Below are 22,165 nucleotides of genomic sequence, written 5' to 3'. Positions count from 1 at the left end.
AACTCTGGTGCTAATATTTCCCCACATGGGTTTTGTATAGTTGAGGGAGAGTCCTTATGGCTCAAGGGTTAGAGATACAACTGACACAAAGCAAAGAGAAACTGGATGAGTTTGGGTAGGTTAGGCAAAGAGCATAGGTAAGGATTGAGCAGGAAAGAATAGAGTCTTGACAATATCCTGGGTAGAATGCCCCATGTAATTTTCGGTTGGTGTGAGTCAGAAATATTTATGAGTATTTATGTAGAGAATATTATAAAAACTTTGGTGATATGCTGGATAGAAAGAACAAGGAAACAGAAACGTGAGTTAAAAGGATCTTTTTGAAAAGAACTTTGGGTGACACTACCATAGCATAGTTTTTAATAGTCAGAACTGTTCTTTCTTAGAAAACATGGCTTACTACATTGTTTATATCTTATTTTTTTTATCTCACTGTAAAGATTTGTGTATGGATGTCAGAAGTAGCTTGAGTGTTAATATCGAGATTGTTCTATGTCTCTGTCTTTTGGCATGTTCTCTAAATTTTATATTATTTCTCCTCCTCCCACTCCTTTCTCCGCTTCTCCCCTCCCTCTTTCTTTTCCTCTTTTCTTCCCCTTCCCCCTCTCTCTCCTTCTCCATCTTCTTTTCTGTATATTACCCAACTTTTTTCTTCTACATCCCTCTACTAATATCTCAATTTTTACCTCAAACTGATGGTGTAATAAAGCATGGAAGTAAATGTTATTTTCAATATTCATAATCATCTCCTTTTGTATTTGATGATGATGATGATGATGATGTGTTTGTGTGTATAGCTATGAAAACTATTCTGCCATTAGTTCTGTTTTGAAACCTGCTATCTTCTGGATCCCTGAGTGGGTCCAAGTATTAATACATGTGATATTATATACAACTGACACCACACAGATGGAATGACATCTCTCCTGTGGTAATTCAGCTTTTGGCAAACTCCAGCTAAGAAACAGGAGCTAACAACAAAGGTCTGTGAAGAGTCAGACTAGATACGACGATGTATATGTCCAGAAAGGCTGATTGATTTATTCCCCTGGGGTGCTGAGAGGGTCCAGCAGCTGTAGGTTGGAGGAGGAAGCATGATTGCAGTGTTCAGCAGTGTTGCTTAGAGAAGAAGAGGCTGATGCACTCAGGCGTTGAGGAGAAAGAGTGGCATGCATAAGTGAATGCATTGGGCAAATATTTTGAGACTTCTTTGTCATTATATGCATTTAAAAAATAGTTTTTTTTCTATCATTGTTAGGATGTCAATAAAAAAATCAAATCTTCACTCAGTGGAATAGGTTTTATCTTAATAACATATATTCAGTTGTCCAGAGTTTGTACACATGAACTGCTGGTGATAGATGTGCTTTGGGAAATGCTGTATGCTATGCGCAGTTCTGCTCTTGCTATGAATACATAGTTTAAACTCCACAAATTCATTATACAAGCACATACATGTAAACATTCCATGAGATGCATTCACTTTGGGCTCACAAACAGTTTCCTGCCTGAAGTTCTTTTGTAGTTATGGAATATTTATTTTTAGTTCACTTTCTAATCTCCCATTTGTGTGGCAAGGCTGTTTTTCTTTTTCTTTTAAATTCTTCATAGTTACATTGCCTTTTAAATCGGCCATAGGATGCCTTGCTGAATCAGATCTGAAACTGGGAAATGCAGGCGGGTAGAGTTGGGGTATGCCTCCCTGAAATCTGTCCTTCCTTGTGTTGGAAAAACAAAACCTCCCCAAGTGACATTGAACATGTTGGGATATTAATTAAACTGGTGTTTAGCTGCAGTCCCTGGTTTCGGGCCTGGGATCCTCCTGGGAAAGAGCTTAAACAGATGGAATTCAGACACCTGATGCTATATCTTAAAAGCTCTGAGGATGGGATCAAGATGGTGGCAGAGCAGGTGGAAGTTAAATTCACCTCCTTCCAGGACCAAACTGGAATTGCAACTAAAATACAGAACAGTCAACCTGAATAATCAATCCAAGACTAACTGAACAGAAGTCTTATAACCAGGGATTTACAGAAGAAGCCACATGGACACTGAATGTGGAGGAGAAAGAAGGCTCTTGCGCAAAAGTTGTGGAAGATGGAAGAGGCAAAAATGGAAAGCGCTGGGATGCCTGAATCATGTAGAAGCCCACCATTAAATATTAGTTGAATGAAAAATAAACATTTATTGCATTATTAAAAAAATAGACTCTGAGGATGAGATGGTGTGAGGCCAAGGATAAGAAAGCTAGGCCGTAAAGAGGGACAACTGGTTTCCTGAGAGGAGAATCCCCACAAATGAGCATGGCGTTTGGCATGGTGGAACCTTCTAAGAGATCTTTCTTAACAATGGAAATGTTCTGTAACTGTGCTGGTGGCCATTGAGCATTTGACATGTGGCTACTGTGAAAGAGGAGGAAGTAGATTATAAATCTTATTTTCAATTACATTTAATTAGCCGCATGTGGCTAGTAGCTACCATAACAGACAGCATGGGTATAGACTTTGTAGTAAAAGTGATGACTGAAGAAAGCAATGATTCTAGGTATAGTTTGGGGCAACACATAAACTCATGCCACCCAGCCTCTCAGAGCAATTTTGTACCTGGAAAGAAGATGGCTGTGGGGTTGGGGAGGAGAGATAAAATTGAAAGAATCCTATTACTTGGGATTCAAACCCTCTTAGATACCTGGGAGACAAATCGATAAGAACTTTCACTAGCTTTCCCAGCCCCACTGGTTTGGACCCCTATTCACCTGCTCATGTCAACTAGAGATAGATGGGCGCCCAGAGTCAGGAGGAAGGACAGGGAGCGCCATACCTTGGCAGCTGACTGAGGGCCTTGTGGGTCAATGATAGATGAACAGAAACTCTGGTTACCTAAGAAGCCTTCATTTCTCTTTCCCCTTGGTTTCTTCCTCAAATGGCCCTGATTATTTTCAGGCATTTTTCTTTCTCATGGCCATATCCTTTCGAAGAGGGAGGCCTCATTCTCAGGCTTAATAATATGTTTTCTACGGTCTGAGTCAGTGCTCTCCTTCTGCTATTTTTCATTTTTACTCATATCTCCTCAAAATAGTTTTGAAAACCATGTACCTCCTCACACATTTACAATTTTATATCTAAATTTTTTATCATAAGATGCATGAGTTGTAATGTAGGTAATTATTTGCATATGGAAAACATTGACATTTTAGGTCTTACAGCTCTATCCTAAAACGTCAGTGTATCTGACAGCATCTGAATACTGTAGCAATTTGATTCCCACTGTCTCCCATAAAAAATACACAAACTTATCTTCATAGAAATGTACATTGTATTTTTCTCCTTAAACTTTCATTTCTGATCCAATTTTCCCACAGAGTTTATCCTCATGTAATTTATTTTTATGCTTGAAAGTCTTTTATTGATCACCTTATTATACTTCTCTGCAACAAAATGTGTGTATAAATTTTATTTTAAAACACTTGTAATGTGTTTGTTTTTTTTTTTGTGTGTGTGTGTGTGAACATAAGGCCCTTAAGTGTAAGTAGTTTCTTTTGGATTGAGTTATCATAGTTGAGCAAAACAACATAAATACATTACAAATTTTGATAAATACATGTTAAACATTAGAAAGTGCAGTTTCATTGAAAAAGCATCTCTTAATGAGACAGATGGGGCTTTTCTTCCTTCAATTAGCTTATGCAGGATGCATATTATTTATTGCTGGATGATACAGGATTCAGCATCAATTCTATTTGTATTTTTCACTTGTCTAGGTGTAAACTCCGTGAAATCTTGTTCCTATAATAAACAGATAGAAAAGGAAGGAATTTGTTTTATATCATCTCTGAATTCATTCTGAGTTATAGGCTAAAAAACAAATTGTGATCTATCATTAAAAATCATTTTTAATGATCAGCTGACAACTTGATTAAGTCCCTCTTCAATTTTGTTAAAAGAAAAAGATTGGTAACTGCCTGATTTGCAGAAAGATTAGTTGTGAGTTATTACAGTAATTTACTTTCTTAACTTACACATTGATGTTTCAAAATGGCCCGTGCTTGTTGACCCTGATATTTTAATATACCAGAGCATCACACTACAAAAAAATGCAGGGTAGGTGAGAGGTACACCTTTCTTTTATAGTGTGAAAAGGAAGTTAGTGAAAGGCTTAGCTTATTCTTAGGAAAGGAAACAAATAGACATGGGGATCTGGAAAATACTAAGTGATCTATTCTCATTGTACCCTTGAGGAGACTTCATGTCTGCAGTGCTCTAATACCCTTAGTTTGAAGGCCCAGGATCTAGGCGTTTCCATGGTTCCCTTTCCTTGGCTTGTGATTGGTCAAGACATGTCATAGGATGCAATTCTGGACACTGAGAGGCGAGGGGAAATACATTGCAGGATTCTGGGAAATGTTTCCTTGTGTACAAAAAGAGATCCAGAGAATATTCCGTCTCTTTTTCCTTTGGGTGTGGTTGTGTCTGGTCATGTGGAACAGCTGCAGAAATATTTTGATCACCAGGAACAAACAGCAGAATTGGGGTCCTTAATGTTACTCTTGAACCACTCAATTAACCAAGCCTAAATATACACCCTACCTTAGAACTTCTTAGATAAGAATTTTTTTCTTATTGTTTAAACCATATATTTTTGGCCACCATTGTATTATTATTATTATTAACAGCTTTATCATGATAGAATTCACATACCATCAATCAACTCATTTAAACGATACAATTCAATGGTTTTTAGTATATCTCAGAATTGTGCAACTATCACCACAATCAATTTTAGAACATTTCCTCATCCCAAAGAAGAAATCCATACCCTTTAGTAATCATCTTTTCTCCCCAGCCCCTTTACTCCAGTCTCAGCCAACCACTGCTCTGCTTTCTGTCTGTATAGATTTGCCTATTCTGGATATTTCATATAAATGAAATAATTCACTCTGTGGATTTCTTTCTTTCTTTTTTTTTTAATGACTGGCTTCTTTCACTTAGTATAATTTTTTCTAAGTTCATGCTGTAGCAAGTATCAGTATTTCATTCTTTTATATTGTCAAATATTTCATTATGTATACCACATTTTATTTATCCATTCATCACTTGATGCAGTTAGAACTGTTTCCACTTTATTGGGCTATTGTGAATAATGTTGCTACAAACATTTGTGTACAAGTTTGTGTGTGAACATGTGTTTTTAATTCTCTCAGGCATACACCTAGGAGCAGAATTTCTAATCATATTGTCACTTAATGTTTAATCATTTGATGAGAGTGCTTACCAAAGTGGCTACACCATTTGTAGTCTCACCTGAAATGTATGAAGGTTCAAATTTCTCCATGTCCTTGGGAATACTTGCTATTTTCTGAGTTTTCGTAGCCATCTTACAGGGTATAAATTGGATTTTCATTGTGGTTTTGATTTGCATTTCCCTGACAGCTAATGATCTGGGACATCATTTTATGTGCTTTACTGGCCATTTATATATCTTTTTGGATATTACATTATTACAAAATTTTTTTTTAACTTCAGAAAATTTCAAACATACGCAATAGGAAGGACTGGTATTATAAGCCCCCATTGCCCATCATTAATAATTTTCTGTTTATGATCAAATTTGTCTTATTTACTTTCCCTTCTTCTCTTCACTTATCCTGGATCTCAGAAATTATGTTAGTTTATATCACTAATGATACATATATTTAAAGTATATATGACAGTGGCTTAAAGAACATAACACTGTTATTATGGCTTAGAATTTGGCCATATTGCTTTTGCCATCAAATTTTCCCATGTTTACATCCAGATTGTTTAAATCATTGCAAATATAGTCTACACATTTCATTTAATCTTTAAGTTTCTCCATTTTTTGCTCTGCAATTTATTTGTTGAAGATACTTGTTCATTTGTTAATAGGGTTTCCCACATGACAGATTTTTCTGTGGTGTCATTTAACATTTTTTTTTGTTTTGTCAATATTTTCTGTATATTGGGAAATAGACCACTGTCTCATTCAGGTTCCATTTGTTTGGCAAGAATTCAACACAGACTACAAAACTACTTCGATTAGGAGGTACATGGTTATTTCTTCATTGTGATGTTAAGAGTGGTAAGCAGGTTCAGATGTTATCATTCTGACTGTATGTTGTCAAGTTACCCATCAGCTTTTCACCTAGTAGTGTTAGCAGTCATCAATCAGCATAACTTGGATTCCTAATTTCATTAGATTTTAGTAAAATGCTGACATTTCACTTCTGTTTTTCACTTTATGATCTCTAACACATCTAAAAAATAAAACTTTCCAGTATCATGTATTTGGTTAGTCTACGGCACAGTGCAGAGAGGAAAAGCAGGGTAAATTCTTGTTTTGTTTTGTTTTTTTCCTTTTTATCAGTTTTCAGAGTAATGATTTGGTTCTCTGGTATCCACCAAAGGGAGTCAATGAGGTTCTTTTTTTATTTTGTTAAACTGTACTATTGTGGATTCATGGATGTTTAACATGTATGAAGTGTATCAATTCATTGCAGTTACTATTTCTTCTGCTGTGCCGTTTGTCCCATCTTTGGGTAGCGAGAACCTCTTCATCTTTAGATATGACTGCAGTACACTGACAGTCCTTTCCTGCCCCAGTCCTAGGGTCAGCCAGTTTTTCAATGAGTTCTGGTTCCTTTTAATGGGAAATAATATTCTGGGACCAATATGTAGGTGCTTAAAGGTGCTTACTGTTACTGGAGTGATCATTGTTTTCTGGCCCTTTCAGAGGATAGAGTTAGGAAATACATATTTCCTTCTAAACAGAAAAATAAAGTATGAATTTATAATTATTCCATTTCAAATTTAGGAATATTTTTGTTCTTACTGTATTTCATATTTTGAAAAGCTTTCAATTTCCCATTGACACTAACATAATTGCATATATACACTGCTGCTACATATTGAATTTATCACTATAATTAATTATTGCAAAAAGTTTAAGCTTTTTTTGGTCTTTAGAATGTATTCTGCTAAGGATAATCCAATTTATGTGTTTTAAAGTCACTTGAAATAGTTCTCTGCATGATCATGTATGTGTTCAGACTTTTGGATTTGGTAAGAAATGGTATCTCAGCATAGTTTTAATTGCATTTCTGTTTTTATATATTGAAGGGCCATTTATGTTTCTTTTATGCACTTTCTGTTTACTCCTCCTGCCCATCATTGTTGGTCTTTTAATTCTCTATTTTAGAAAAATTTCAACCACTTTTACTTTAGTGAGTTACACCTGAAGACATCCTGATAATAAGTCGCAACCAGCAACTTGCAGGCCTAAGGATCAGCAGTAAAAGTCAGATAGCAGTAACCAGAGTGATGGCAGAGGCAGAGCTGCAGGCAGCAGGTTCTCGAATGTTTGGAAGCCCTTCCCCCTGTGTCCCCTACTCCTGCCTCCTGGGGACGCTTAGACATGAAAAGGGGAAAGGAGACTCACCTGGAGGGAGTCAGGTTGTAAGTGTTGATTCAGTGGGGTTAGTAACAGTTTGTTAACAAAACTCCCTCATTGGCGGAGCCCGAGGGGCCTTGCCTTTGTATGACACCTTTGGATTACATACCAAGCCCCTATTTTGACTTTTAGTTGTTCTCCTTTTTGTGAATTCCACGTTTCTAATTTTTCTCTGACTCTGCAATACAAACTCCAGGTCATTTGACCTCTCACTTTGTCTGCTTGGAGAACACATAATACAAAATCAGCCCATTGTCTGGGCTCCTTATAAAGGAATAGAGATAAATAGGAGGAAATATAAATTTGATCAAGATCTTCAAGTTTCACGTTTTCAAAGTGTACGTGAAGTCAGCCATGTTGACAATGTGTACCAAATGTCAGCGATCATGGCATTGCAAGCTTGTGGTTCAGACCCAACTGACCCCAGAGCTGTGCTCCCACAGTCAAATGGTAATGCCTGGAAATAGACTGGACATAAGAGCAACATCCTTCTCTAGCAAAACTTAGTGCACTTATGACCGGCTAAAGGCATAAGCCTTTATTTCCAAATTGGAAGAAAGTGAATTCACTTGGTTTAGAGACACTCTTAAATGTACTGAACAGTTGCTAATACTGGACAGTATGCTAATGTAGAAGGTCTTGAACACTTCTGGAATCTGGGAGCCAACTGATCAAAACTACAAGGGAGGTAAAATCATAGACTCAAAATTATACCAAATTGGAAGCTATTTGAAAAAAATTTCCCCTTGTTTTCCAAACTTGACTTACAAACTACCATGGTAGATAGTCGGATCTGGTTAAGCGCGAAATGGGGCTCTGCGGGCCAAAAGAGGCCTTTCCGAGCGGTGTCCCTCTCTTCATCGTTGCGTTTGGCTGGTGCTGTTCCCATGGCCCTCAAACCATGAACTCATTTATGCTCAGGATCATTAAGGCTATAAATCCATGGCATTCCCACGGTGCAGCTGTGTGCTGCAAAAAGATGATTTTCCCATCGTCATTAAGAGAACACATGCCATGGGACATGTTTTTCTGTAAGTTGACAACTGAAGAAAGGCATTTTTCCTCCAGTTGATATAAAAGTTGTCATTGCATAGAATGGCCTGCCTGTCTTATCCTTCTGTGCATTAACTGCGCATAATTTTCAACTGTAGAACCTCAAAGAGGAGCATAATTCTGGAAATGGCAAGATTATAATTATGTGCAGTAGAAAGGATAAATTTGCAGTTTATAAATCACAGATATTAATATTCAGCAGAAGCCTAATTCACAGCAAAATTTGAAATAACTACATTGTTAAAAATAATTGAATTTCAGTTGTAGTGGAAATGTTAGCCGTTAAAGATTATTTTTTTGAGTGCTTCTGCCCATTTGGGGTTTACATTTGCATTTTGGTGGGGCGTTTTCCATTGCTCTTCAAGGCAGTGGCATATATTTAAATTCGCTTCGATTATATTTCTCATTCCTACTCACTGTCCCTCTGCCTCTCATCTGTCACAAATGCTTGGTTATTTAACTTTGCATATACAGTATTTGTGGAATCACTCCTTTCCTGCTGTTCCTACTGACACTATCTTGATTTCTGCAGGGGCCTGCAACATGTCCCCCAGCTTCCAGTCTCGTGTCCCGCAAATCTGTATTATGTAGCATCAAGAGAAACCTAGTTAATATGTGACTCTCACGTTATCCCTTTGCTTGCAACTTCTTGATGCCACCTCAGTAGCTACAGAAATGGAATGTGCTGTGCTCTGAAGGGCCCTGGTTGCTTTAGGTGCAGTGAATGGGCCAAAATATATTTTACTGTTGAGTAATGCTGAACTTTTTCAGTGGGTCTTGAGCGTTACTGATTTTCAAAGGGATGTTCATTTTTATTTAATTAATTTATTTAAAAGGATAAGCAGTTTTTTTCTTTTTAAAAAAATATTTTTTATTGATTTCAGAGAGAAAGGGAGAGGGAGAGAGAGTTAGAAACCATCAACGATGAGAGAGAATCATTGATCGGCTGCTTCCTGCACGTTCCTCCTCCAGGGATCGAGCCCACAACCCAGAATCAAACCACGACCGCCTGGTTCATAGATTGAAGCTCAACCACTGAGCCATGCCGGTCTGGCGGGGTATTTTTTTAAACAAATATATTTTTAAAAATCACAAATGCTTCAACTTTGGGATCCTGAAGTTTGAGTGGCTCAGAGATGAGAACTTCCGTGGCTGACACTTTTGGAGCTTCAGGTTTTTCTCATGCCTTCAGTGTTTTGTTGGTGAGAAGAAGCATAGGGTGGTAGAAAAAATGAGCTGTAGGTGGACCTGAGTTCAAATTCGGCTCTGCTGCTCTCTTATGGAGTGATTTTACATGTTATGTATCCTGTGCACACCTCCGGTCCCTGTTCTTAGGATGGGTTATTGTGAGGACTGGCATGCGGTAGGCACTTCATCAATGGCAGTGGCCTTGAGGTTTATAGTGGACCTGAGGAGGTGGGTTTCAAGGACCTCACAGTAGAAATGGGTTCTTCTTTGAAGTAAAGCTTGGCACTTTTGTTACCCTTAGATGCATGCATAGATCACGGGTTAAAGTGTACCATATGATTTCACTCATGTGTGGAGTTTAATGAACAAACTGAACTACTAAGCAAAATAGAGACAGACTCCTAGATAGAGAGCAGGTGAACAGTTATGGTGGTGGTGGTAGTGGGGGAGGGTGTTGGGGGAGGTGGAGGGATTGAGGAAGAGAGAGAGAGAGAGAGAGAGAGAGAGAGAGAGAGAGAGAGAGAGAGAGAGAGAGAGAGAGAACCCATGGATGTGGACAACAGTGTGGTGATTGTGGGATGGGGGGTGGAGGTGGAAGAGGACATAAAGGGGATAAAGGTGATGGAAAAAATAAAATTAAATTAAAAAATAAACAACAATAACAGTAAAAAAGGAATCAGAAGACTTCAGAATAACTTCTGCGGGCACACAAAGCGGGCAGGTGCTCTTTCTTTGGTATACATACAACCCAGGGGCCTGCATGCAGAGTAGAGGCTGCCAGCCACAGGGGGTAGTTTATTAGGAGTGACAGTTTGAGAAAAACTCGCTTGGCTCTGACCTTTGCTTTTGGTATAGCCAGGTGTACACCAAAGATCGAGGTGAGGCTGGTGTAATTTTCATTCAAAGCCACCTTTGTGACAACACCGGTTCGCCCATGAACATGTGGAGCCTGAGCCTGTGTTCACGTTCCCGTCTTAAGTCAGGAGCAGCCAAAAGGAAGGAGCTGCTCTCAAACCAGAATATTTAGCTTCGCACTGAGAGGCATCCAAGATCCGATAAAATTATTCCCAAATGGAAAAATACCACAAGTACCAGCCTAAACCCCAAATGCCTGTGCAGGAGCCATGAAAAAATAAACATTGCAGTAATGGATGGGAGTTAACCAGGGTTTCTAGATGCTAAGTTAGAAAGTGCTAAGTATAAACCAAAGTGCATCTTTATTTTTGCAGCTGTTATGACTAAGGCATGTTGCTTATATTGAAAAAGAAAAACAGTATTCATACCACTATGACAACTGATTATATTTAATATCTACTCCCATAAAAACCTTAGGAAGATTTCAGAAGAGCAGAAAATTAAGTTACCAGGGTTAAAATTATTTTTATCTGATCAGGAATAACGGGTATTTAAAATGTGAACGATTGGATCTGATATATCTGGCCAGATGCTCTCCAACTTTTTATTTTTACTCTTTTTTTTTTTTTTATAAGGAACCATCTGCTGTAAGTAGAGGTGCCTATTAACTTTTCTAGTAAAAAAAAAAAAAAGAAATTAGCTTCTGAAGACACAGCCAGTGAATTGTGAAAGAACACAGTTATGAAGACAAAATTAAAAAATCCTCTGGCACCCCAAGGACCAATTAAAAAGTGTTCTATTTAGAGCAATTCTGTTTGCAAAGCATATATTTTCAGTTATTTCTGTTAAGGTTACTATTTGCAGCAATTTCAGAAGTTTGTTTTAATAGATACTGTATTATGTTGCATTTAATGAGAATGAACTCTGGATCATAGCTCATCTGTTTATGGAACGCACTCTGCTGTCCTCACCCCCTACCCCAAGTCTTGATGACCAGTCTGGAATATCACAACAGGTTACCTGGAAATCACTGTGTAGTTAGAAACATAACATCAGGGTGGAAGGAACTGGTAAAATTATTTATGGATAACCAAGTAGTTTTTTGCAACTGTGAAAGTGAAATTTGGAAAGTATGTCATGTTCCATTTTTATATTAGCTATATATTTCCCAAGAACTTGTATCACACAGCATCTCTCATATTAGGGAAAATATAAAAAGTGAGATCAGTGGATTTTAGATAATTTTCAAAAAATTAAAAATGGAACTGCTTTTTGACCCAGCAACTCCATTTCTGAGAATATAGCCAAAAAAACCTGAAACACCAATTCGAAAAGATACATGCACTCCTATATTCATTGCAGCATTATTTACAATAACCAAGACTTGGAAGCAGCTCAAATATCATTAGTAGATGAGTGGATAAAAAGCTGTGGTACATTTACACAATGGAATACTACATGGCTGTTAAAAAACCCTTCCAAAAATCCTTATAGACATAGATAACAATATGGTCATTATCAGAGGAGAAGGGTGGGGGTGGGAGAAGGTAGAAGAGGGTAAAGGGGAGATAAATGGTGATGGAAGGAGACTTTACTTGGGTGCTGAATACCAAACAATATACAGATGAAGTATTATTAAATTATACACCTGAAACATATATAATTTTATTAACCAATGTCACTCCAATAAATTCAATGAAAAAAAAGGGAAAAAATGATGGCAAATGCTCTTATTTTGTTTGAGGTAGCATAGCTTTTTCTTGAGGCAAATTGTGTTAAAGCCACATGCAAAATTCTTTTCTCCCCCTATATTGTATCAAATATATTTTTGAATCTTCAACTTAAAAAGTTCTCAAATTGGATTTTTTTTCTGACTTTTATCTATAATAGAATCTTAACTTTAGGATAATACTTGCTGTCCCATTAATGCCATTGTCCATCTGTGATGACTGGCCAGAACTTTTCAATTGTCATATGATACAATTTGTATTAAAGTTATTTCTGGATTTAGCAATTTTGCTTGGTTTCATTTTTAGTTAATCAGGTGCCAAGTTAACCTGGGGAGCCAGAAAAAATGAAGTTAACACTCAGCCTGTGTTCAGCGGGAACAATGCTCTTCGTGTGACCGGCCCTTTTACCAGGAAACGTTTTAAAAATCACAATCTTAAAAGCAATGTAATAGATGTAAATAAAGAAATGATTAAAACCCATCTAATTGATCCAAAGACCTTTATTTTAAATGTAAAAATGTCAAAACTTTTCCAGGAGAAGAAAGTCTGTCCTCAAGTAGTTAGATCCTGCTTGGTTAGGTTTCATTTAAACAGTGAAAGCCTCATTGTAGGGGGTGGGGGGGGGGGGGAAAGAGACTATGTCCAGATGGTCTATTAAATTGATAGCTCTAAGAGTTTATTTTTAATTTGTTTATTTGGAAATTGGAACATATTTTCCCCACAAAATAGTTCATAAAAGCTGGGTGGATCTATTTAATGCTTGGTGAAGTTTCCCATTATATTATCTTGGTTTTGATCTTGAAAGTAGAGGACTGTTCTGGGCTGAACTGTGTCCTCCCTAGATTATATCTCGAAGTTTTTAACTCCCAGTACCTTAGACTGCGACTATATTGGGAAATAGGGCTTTAGAGAAGTAATTAAGTTAAAATGAGATCATTAGGTTGGGCCCTAATCCAAAATGAGGGGTGTCCTTTAAGAAGGGGAAATTGGACACAGATGCACAGAGTGGGAAGACGGTGAGAAAACTCTGGAAGAAGACAGCCGTCTACAAGTCAGGGAGAGAGGCCTTAGAAGAAGCCAGCCTTGATCTTGGACTTCTAACTTCAGAATTGTGAGAAAATAACTTTCTGTCGTTTAAGCCACAGAGTCCGTGGTCTCTGATGGCAGCCCTAACAAACTTATACAAGGACCATGTGGTGTTGGAAGAGTAGGCCTGGTTGTAGGTTAAAATGAAAAAGTAGAAGTTTGTCTTTAGTCCTCTTTTATCCTTTGCTACCTTTCTCTCCCTTCCCCATTAACTTCTTGCCGCTCCGAGTTCCACTCTCACCCTCTTCTTTAATGTGTTGAGTTAGGATGGATCTGGATTCCCTCCAAAGTGCTCCCTGCTCCTCTTGCTCCAGATAAAGTTAGAAAATATCTAATGTGAGTGGCTTTGCTCATACATCCTAAAATATGAGTGCCCCATGGCCCCTTAATTCCTTAAATATGAGTTCCACTGGGCATGGGTTTTGTTTGCTGGCCAGCATATTCCCAGAGCCAAGAATCGAGTCTAACATGTGGTAATTACTTCAATTAATATCCCAGAGTGAATGTTTCATTTTAAAAGCCGGAGTTGAACTCGAGCAGCTCTCTTACTGTAGGAATTGTAGGCAGTACAAGCCAGTAGAGTAAAACATTTCCAGCACTTGGGAATGTGCTCCATTTTTTACAGTGGTGGTTGTTGGGGTGTGAGCAGTAAGAGTAGAGCCTGAACTAAGAGCCTGCTCCTGGGATCAGCCTGTCCTGCTTTGTATACTTTCCTTTATCTTTCCAAGTTTGCACCCACAGATTTAAAAAATCTCCTCATTGCTTTAGTTCATAAGGGCTCTCCTGGCATTGCAAACAGGTCTCCGCTTTGGGCAATAGGGAGAGATTTAGGCAATTGGGTAGGATGCCTTTGTGCATCAGGGTCATTTGTAAGTTATTTTTACCTTATTCCATGCATATGCAGTACTTGACGGGGATGGTGTGAAACGTGGGAGTAGGAACAAGTAAATTTGGATTGCTTCTTACTTGTTCCTTTCCAGACAGAAATAATAGCTGTGAGGGGAGGTGTGTAGTTAGAGTGCCGGCAGGCTCTGAGCACTTCTCTTGTCCTTGTCCCCTATTTCAGTTGTCCCCTCCACCTGTGGAACCTACTCGGCCAACCTTTTAAAAGATGGAGGTGAAGGGGCACATGAAATAGGAGGTAAATAAAAATTTGTGTATTTAATTTATTCACTCAGTAAACACTTATATAGCACTTACTATGTTCTGGGCACTGTTCCAAGTGTCTTATACATATTCATTCATTTAATCTTTATAATAACCCCGTGAGAAAACTCTGGCCAGAGAGGTTCTTGCTGCAGGTTACGCAGTGAGAAGATGTTAGAGTGGGGGCTTAGGCCCAGGGAGTGTGATTCCAGAGTGTGAACCCCCACGTGAAAGAACTGATACAAGTCAGGTGCTTTGTGGAGTGGGATTAAAAAAAAGGAATTCCAGATTTGGGAGTGAGATATTGTATATACATGAGGCACAATTTGGGTACAAACAGAATAAGCTTATTATCATATTGAATTGATCTCGAATTCATTTTGTTTTTTTCAAAAATTGATTAACTTATTTTAAATTTATTTATTTATTTATTTATTTATTTATTTATTTATTCTCATTAAACTTTGTTATTTTAATGGGTCTCAAAATTCTGTGACAGATTTTTGGTCATGTTGTTTCCATTAAAAAATACTGATTTTAAGAACTAATAACTTAAAAACTGCCACACACACAAAAGAACCAAATGGTCCACAAAACATTCTCCTTTCCTTCTGAAGCTTTTACGATGCATTGTAATCATTAACCAGTCTTTTACTATTAAACTTAAATGGCCAATTGAGACAAACAGTTCTGAGACCATTCTTCCACCACTGATTAAGACGGGGGTGGCAGGTGTTGGGAATAATATTCATTTAGCCTTCTGAGCTTTCTGGGCAGACTTGGTGACTTTGCCAGCTCCAGCTGCCTTCTTGTCCACTGCTTTGATGACACCCACAGCAACTGTCTGTCTCATGTCACGAACAGCGAAACGGCCCAGAGGAGGGTAGTCAGAGAAGCTCTCAACACACATGGGCTTGCCAGGAATCATATCAACGATGGCAGCATCACCAGATTTCAAAAACTTGGGGCCATCTTCCAGCTTTTTCCCAGAACGACGATCAATCTTCTCCTTCAGCTCAGCAAATTTGCAAGAAATGTGAGCTGTGTGACAATCCAGCACAGGTGCATATCCAGCACTGATCTGGCCTGGGTGGTTCAGGATAATCACCTGAGCTGTGAAGCCAGCTGCTTCCATTGGTGGATCATTTTTGCTGTCACCAGCCACATTGCCATGGCGAACATCTTTGACAGACACGTTCTTGACGTTGAAGCCCACATTGTCCCCAGGAAGAGCTTCACTCAAAGCTTCATGGTGCATTTCAACAGACTTTACTTCAGTTGTAACATTGACTGGAGCAAAGGTGACCACCATGCCGGGCTTGAGAACACCAGTCTCTACTCTGCCCACAGGGATAGTACCAATACCACCAATTTTGTAGACATCCTGGAGGGGCAGACACAGGGGCTTGTCAGTTGGACGAGTTGTTGGCAAGATGCAATCCAGAGCTTCAAGCAGTGTGGTTCCGCTGGCATTGCCATCTTTACGGGTGACCTTCCATCCCTTGAACCAAGGCATATTAGCACTTGGCTCCAGCATGTTGTCACCATCCCAACCAGAAATTGGCACAAATGCTACTGTGTCAGGGTTGTAGCAAATTTTCTTAATGTAGGTGCTGACTTCTTTAACGATTTCATCGTATCTTTTCTGGCTGTAGGGTGGCTCAGTGGAATCCATTTTGTTAACACCAACCATCAGCTGTTTCACACCCAGTGTGTAGGCCAGAAGGGCATGCTCACGGGTCTGTCCATTCTTGGAGAGGCCTGCTTCAAATTCACCAACACCAGCAGCAACAATCAGGACAGCACAGTCAGCCTGAGATGCCCATAATCATGTTTTTGATGAAGTTTCTGTACCCTGGGGCATCAATGATGGTCACATAATACTTGCTGGTCTCGAATTTCCACAGGGAGATATCAATGGTGATACCTCGCTCCCATTTGGCTTTCAGTTTATCCAAGACCCAGGCATACTTGAAGGAGCCCTTCCCAATCTCAGCAGTCTCCTTCTCAAATTTCTCGATGGTTCTTTTGTCGATCCCAATGCATTTGTAGATCAGATGGCCAGTAGTGGTAGACTTGCCGGAATTTACGTGTCCAGTGACGACGATATTGATGTGAGTCTTTTCCTTTCCCATCTTGGGTTTGAGTTAATGGTGGTTTTCACGACACCTGTGTTCTGGCGGCAAACCCATTGTGAAAAAGCTTAAATTTATTTTATTGTCGAAAGTATTATACAGATGTCCCCCACTTTCCCCCTTTTGTGCCTCTCTACCCATCTCCCACCCCAATCTAGGCCTTCACTAGTTTATTGTCTGTGTCCATGGGCTATTAATATCCTATATAATAAAACCATAATATGCAAATCAATCGATCAGAGGAATGGCTGGTTGCTATGATGAACACTGTCCACTAGGGGGCAGACACTCAACGCAGGAGCTGCCCCCTGGTGGTCAGTGTGCTCCCACAGGGGGAGCGCTGCTCAGCCAGAAGCTGGGCTCATGGCTGGTGAGCGCAGAGGCAGTGGCGGGAGCCTCCCCTGCCTCCGCTGCAGGCGGGCAGTAAGGAGCAAGGGGTCCCTGACTGTGAGAGCCCTGGATTGCGAGAGGGATATCTGACTGCTGGCTTAGGCCCAATCCTCAGGGGGATTGGGCCTAAGCCCGCAGGCGGAAATCCCCTGAGGGGTCCTGGACGGTGAGAGGGTGCAGGCTGGGCTGAGGGGACCCATGCTCCACCACCCCACCCCCCCCACCCCCCCGCACTAATTTCGTGAGCTGAGTCTCTAGTATGCTTATAAGTTCTTTGGTTAGTCTCTTCCCACTCTCAACCTGTCCCCTTTCCTCTGAAGTCCGTCAGTCTGTTTTATGCTTCCATGTCTGTGATCCTATCTTGTTCGTCAATTTATTTTGTTCCTTAGATTTCACATATAAGTGAGATAATGTGATATTTGTCCTTCTCTGACTTACTTGTTTAGCATAATACTCTCCAGGTCCCTCCATGCCATCTCAAAGGGTAAGAGATCCTTTTTTTTTTACTGCTGCATAGTGTTCCATTGAGTAAATGTACCACAGCTTTTTTTTCCGGTCATCTATTGATGGGCACTTAGGCTGTTTCCAGATCTGAGCTATTGGAAGATAGTGCTGCTTTGAACATAGGGGTGCATATTCATCGTGTTTTATAGCCCTCTTCTACTGTGGTCTCATTAACACTGCAGTTACTTAGAGGAAATATCCTTAGAAGGAAGTATTTTCTGGAGACTGGAGGAGAGACGTAGCCCAGGAAAGAAACTGCTGTTGGGATGGGGAAGGCAGGGTTTGGTTAGTAACACGTTCTTGGATTAGATGTTGACCCTCTCTGTTAGTTTCTTTACAACTAGAGATGATAATTTCTATGCTTATACAGTAACGTGCCACACAAAGACATTTTGGGTGATGATGGACTGCATATATGCCATTGGTCCCATAACATAATGCAGCTGAAAAATTCCTATCACCGAGTGATGTTGTAGCCATCGGATCATCATAGCACAGTACATTACAGTTGCCTACAGTATATAGTACAGCATCATGCTGTACAGGCTTGTAGCCTAGGAGCAATAGGATATAACAAATAGCCTACGTGTGTAGCAGCCTGTACCTTCTAGGTTTTTGTATATACACTCTGTGATGTTTGCACACTGACAAAATTGCCTAATGACACATTTCTCAGAATGTTTCCCAGTTGTTAAGCAACCCATAACTGTGCTTACAAGATGGTTGTGAAGCTATAATAAAAATAAAGCATAGAACTTGAAATTGGAAAGACTGCAAGCTCAACAAATCTAATAATTTTCACGTAACTCATTTTTTTCAAACGAAGGTAAGAATGTCAAACAGAGTCACTGTTTCAATTAAGAGTGACCTATTCTTGCCCCTCTTCACCTGCCCTTTCTGTCCTTGAGGGCACTCCATGGATTCTTCAGAGCATAGTTTCAAAGCATAGTTTCAGTCAACCGCTGTTCTGAATATGAAGAAATGTAGGCCATGAGACATTCAGTGGCATTCCTGCAGTTCTTCGATATTTCCACTCTCTGAGGGTTTTGTCTCTACTGGGAAAACCACCTCCTTGTGAAAATACTCTCAAAAGTTAAAAGTTCAGTTCAAAGTCAGCATGTTTGCTTTAATAATACCTACCACTTATTGAATAATTCCAGCACTCTTGGACAGAGACAGCTGCACAAGTGTGTGATTCGAGCAGTTGCATAGTCTCACGCTCAGAAGGGCCCTGCTCTTGGTTTCATGCTCCGCTGTTGCCGTGTTGAAATTCTTAGTAGTTTTTGAACAAGGTGCCTGTGTTTTCTTTTTGTATTGGGCCCCACAAATTATAACCCTGGCTCCTGGTGTTTATATATCTGGTCTCATTTAAAATTCACAATAACCCTACAAGGTGTGAATATTATTATCCCTATTGTACAATCAAGGACATTGAGGCTAAGAGAATTTCCTGAAGATCACAGGTGTTGTCAAGGGAAATGTAGTCAAGAAATGTTGGCCTAAAAGCCCACTGTCTTTCCACCTCAGGCCAGTGTGAATCTAAAGTAAGAGTGTGCTGGAGAAGGGAAAAGAAGCTAATGGTAAATCTTTATTTTCGGGGAGACATGGGGCCGGTTAGGCAATGTAAGAGCTGCTGAAATGTTTAACATGGGGAGCACTCAATGTATGTAAACATTCTTTAATTTTTTTTAAGGTAATTGACTCAATTTTTAAGAAAAGGTAGTTTGTTATGAGACTAATTTACATAGGACCTTTACACCACTAATCTGGTGGCTGACCCAAGAAGTGTGATTTTGTTTTCTTTGCATAGGAGCAGCTGAGAAACATTTGTAAAATAACATTTTAATTCAAGCTGTGCCTTGGAGGCAGGTTTAGGATTAGAGCTGTATTGTGCTTGCTTCTGCTTCAACATTCACTTCATATTTTTCCTTATTTTTTAAATTTAGTCATGGTTTCGGAGTTGTTTCTATGATGAACATTGTGGGGCAGAACGTACAATTACTTGATATTCTGTGTTCACCTTTAAGAACCTAAAACTTTATGTTTAGCTTTCTCTCCTCCATCCCCATAATTTCAAAGTGAAAGTATAATTTTTCACATTTTTTTTTCATCCAAAGTATTAGTGAATTTTTAAATAGTTGCCTAGGTAGAAATGGGGATTTTCTATCTGGAGAAAGTTTTTAAAGAACTGAGAATTTCTGGTTCTAATATCCTTGGACAACATTATGGCTCATATTATAATAATATTTTGTATTTGTATAGAGCTTTTAGTCTGTAATGTGTTTTCATGTTTGGAATGTGATAGGAAGGAGGGATAAGATCACAGAATGGAGGAAAGCAAGGATGTTGACCTGATATTCTGACAGAACATGAAGACACTAAATGAGGGTTTCATAACAAGAGCAAAGCAAGTGGACACAAGGCTGGGTGCCGTGCAGGATTCAGGAGTACAGGTTTTCACTCTCCTAGTGTCCATTGATCTGCTTTAGTCATTTGGCAAGTATGAATGATTGTCAAAATACCAAACCTTTAATACCCTTTAATATACCAAATTAGACTGCAGTGGCCCATCAAGACCTAAAATTGCAGCTTTATATCAATACCATCCTTTAATCTGAATGGCACACTTCCAAAGTGTTCTAACCAACTGAACTTTGATCAAGTTCAAATCTGGTGATTTTTCAAAAGGAAAAATGAGACCAAAAAGTTGGAACAATTTCCTTCTTCATCTGAACTGTTGAAAACACTTCCTTAGAGACTTCTCAGAAAAGAAGCCATTTCCAAAGGACCACCAGAGGCACTTCCACAGCGCATAGAATGTATCCCCATGACTAATCTTCGCCTAAATCCTTGAAAACTCAATTAGTGAAGTTCATGCCCAGAATCTGTCAGACAGGTTGTAACCAGAGAGTGCTAATGGCTTAATTCTTTAGTTATCAAAATGTCACTTCATATTAAGTGAATGAACTCTAAGTACCCATATGCTAATTGGATTTATTCCATACATGTTGGCTGTGGTCATTATCACACCGAGCATGAACTTTACTAAAGGACTTCTACAAATTCTCCAAGTTAGGATGGCATTGGATCACCTTCATAAAGATATTTTAACTTCCCACTTGACAGTGTAAAGTAAAAGCTGAAAGTTGGAGAAAAGGCTTAAAGAATGAGAAAAAGGTTAAAAAAAACTAATAGAAATAAGCTGTATAAACCAAATATATAAAGTACTGAAGACTACTATAAAGATTTTATTACCTTAAGATTGAAGTTACCACATTACTATAGATTTTTCTCAGTCAGCCATATCTAAATTTATTGCCATATAATGAGTGCACTCACCCCATTTTAAGATCTGAGAGAAGGGGATGAAAGAGTAAAATAGCTTCATCCAGAGTAGAAATAAATGCAGAAGTTGGACACTGAGCAGCTCTCCTATTCTTTAAACCAGTGGTCGGCAAACTGTGGCTCGGGAGCCACATGCGGCTCTTTGGCCCCTTGAGTGTGGCTCTTCCACAAAATACCACGGCCTGGGCGAGTCTGTTTTGAAGAAGTGGCGTTTGAAGAAGTTTAAGTTTAAAAAATTTGCCTCTCAAAAGAAATTTCAATTCTTGTACTGTTGATATTTGGCTCTGTTGACTAATGAGTTTGCCAACCACTGCTTTAAACCAAATGAAACATAATCTGGACTTGCATCCTATTTGTAGAATAACGAAATGCTTTTGGAAATGGTGCAGTGTGTGCGGCTTTATTTTCTACATCTGGAATAGACCAGTGCCTACTTACCTGTGCGCATCCTGGAGCACAAAGAGATGGAGGAAGCAGCAGCCTGCTTCCCAATGAACTGCTTTCTCTGCCTGTTCCTTTAAGACAGAAAGGCACATACAGTATCTTGGATTCAGGGCCTGTGAAAGTGACTTTATGGGAGCTCTGAGCAAAGCCAGCCTTGAAACCATGAAGTGACCAGTATTTAGAATTTTTATGTTATCTCCAGTAGCCACTAACTATTGGATATAAGGATGTATTAGAAGAAGACATTCATCAAATAATTTTAATTGTTAAATGAAACATTCTTAGTACTTTAAAAGTATGTTCAACATACCTAGAGTCTCAAAAACTGCAAGTTATTCTAATTTTCTCTTGCCTTCTGAGAGGTTATGTTTGGTATGTGACCTTATAGGTTTTCTTGTGTAGACAACAACCATTTCTCATAGTTTTTTTCCCCCCTGGAATAAGGGGATGTAGTGAAGATGGGGGTTTGGGGAAAGAATAGAGAAGTGGGAGTAGTGAGGGATATACATTTATGAAGAGTAGTGTGTTATTCTTCACCTTAGGGTTGAAAATAAGTAATACTGCTGGGAGGCTAAGCTTGTGCACAGCCAGCCAGCTAGCAGCACCTTCCTGTACCCAGCATGTAATGGGATCAGCTAGCTGGAACCCCACTTGTAGAAAGTAGCCTCCTCCATACTTAAAGCTCATTTAGCTCAGCGCTCTCAGCTAGAGTCTCCTGTTTTGCTATGGAACCGTGACAGTGTTTGTATTCAACATTTTACTCCTGCTTCTTCCAGGAGTGGTTGTGGCAACTTTGAGATTGAACACAAGGTGAAAATAAGA

The 22,165-nt window shown here is 39.1% G+C and overlaps 1 protein-coding gene and 1 pseudogene across 3 annotated transcripts in view; one reads left to right on the top strand and one right to left on the bottom strand.

Moving 5' to 3' along the window:
* The window catches only part of FRAS1 (Fraser extracellular matrix complex subunit 1), a gene marked incomplete at its 5' end in the record, with an annotated part of 457,295 nt that overhangs the window by 28,577 nt on the left and 406,553 nt on the right, over positions 1–22,165 (top strand). The window lies entirely within an intron of this gene.
* Positions 14,988–16,660, bottom strand: LOC308250982 (elongation factor 1-alpha 1-like; annotated as a pseudogene). The gene has a single exon. The product of its transcript is annotated as an elongation factor 1-alpha 1-like (transcript).

This window comes from Plecotus auritus (assembly GCF_963455305.1).
Source record: "Plecotus auritus genome assembly, chromosome: 1".
Lineage (NCBI taxonomy): Eukaryota > Metazoa > Chordata > Mammalia > Chiroptera > Vespertilionidae > Plecotus > Plecotus auritus.
Note: the sequence above shows the minus strand (reverse complement) of the source record. Positions and strands in the feature narration are given on the sequence as shown.